A 1,164-nucleotide genomic window follows, 5' to 3' on the forward strand; every position below is an offset into this window, starting at 1 on the left:
CAGCTGATATTTGACAAAGGCCCGAAGTCCATTAACTGGGGAAAAGACAGTCTCTTTAACAAATGGTGCTGGCATAACTAGATATCCACCTGCAAAAAAACTGAAACAAGACCCATACCTCCCACCATGTACAAAAACTAACTGAAAATGGATCAAAGACCTAAATATAAAATCTAAAACGATAAAGATCACGGAAGAAAAAATAGGGAAAATGCTAGCAGCCATAATACATGGCATAAACAGAATATGAACCATGAGTAACAATGCACAAACACCAGAAACGAAACTAGATAACTGGGAGCTCCTAAAAATCAAACACTTAATGTTCATCAAAAGACTTCACCAAAACAGTCAACCTACAGACTGGGAAAAAATTTTTGGCTATGACAAATGTGATCAGCGTCTAATCTCTACAATCTACAAGATATCGCAAAAACTCAAGAACAAAAAGACAAATAACCCAATTAAAAAAATGGGCAAAGGATATGAATAGGCCCTTCACCAAAGAAGACATTCAGGCAGCTAAAAGACACATGAGGAAATGCTCATGATCATTAGCCATTAGAAAAATGCAAATCAAAACTACAATGAGATATCATCTCATCCCAACAAGGCTAGCATTAATCCAAAAAACGCCAAATAATAAAGTTGGAGAGGTTGTGGAGAGACTGGAACACTTATACACTGTTGGTGGGAACGTATAAAGGTACAACCACTTTGGAAATCGATTTGGTGTTTCCTTAAAAAGCTAGAAATAGAAGTACCATACAGTTCAGCAATCCTGCTCCTTGGAATATATCCTAGAGAATTAAGAGCCGTCACACGAGTAGATATATGCATACCCATGTTCATTGCAGCACTGTTCACAATAGCAAAAAGATGGAAACGACCTAGGTGCCCATCAACGGACAAATGGATAAACAAATTATGGTATGTTCACACAATTGAGTACTACACAATGATAAAGAACAATGATAAATCCGTGAAACATGACATGGAGGAATCTGGAAGGTATTATGCTGAGTGAACTTAGTCTGTCATATAAGGACAAATATTGTATAAGACCACCATTATAAGAACTCAAGAAAAGGTTTAAACACAGAAGAAAACATTCTTTGATGGTTACGAGGGTGGGGAGGGAGAGAGAGGGGTATTCACTAACTA

The 1,164-nt window shown here is 37.2% G+C and overlaps 1 protein-coding gene across 1 annotated transcript in view; it reads left to right on the forward strand.

Moving 5' to 3' along the window:
* Positions 1 to 1,164, forward strand: part of CMTR2 (cap methyltransferase 2) — an 11,813-nt gene that overhangs the window by 1,850 nt on the left and 8,799 nt on the right. The gene's annotated exons all lie outside the window — the stretch shown is intronic.

Source organism: Trichechus manatus, unplaced genomic scaffold (genome assembly GCF_000243295.1).
Source record: "Trichechus manatus latirostris isolate Lorelei unplaced genomic scaffold, TriManLat1.0 scaffold00194, whole genome shotgun sequence".
NCBI classification, from domain to species: domain Eukaryota; kingdom Metazoa; phylum Chordata; class Mammalia; order Sirenia; family Trichechidae; genus Trichechus; species Trichechus manatus.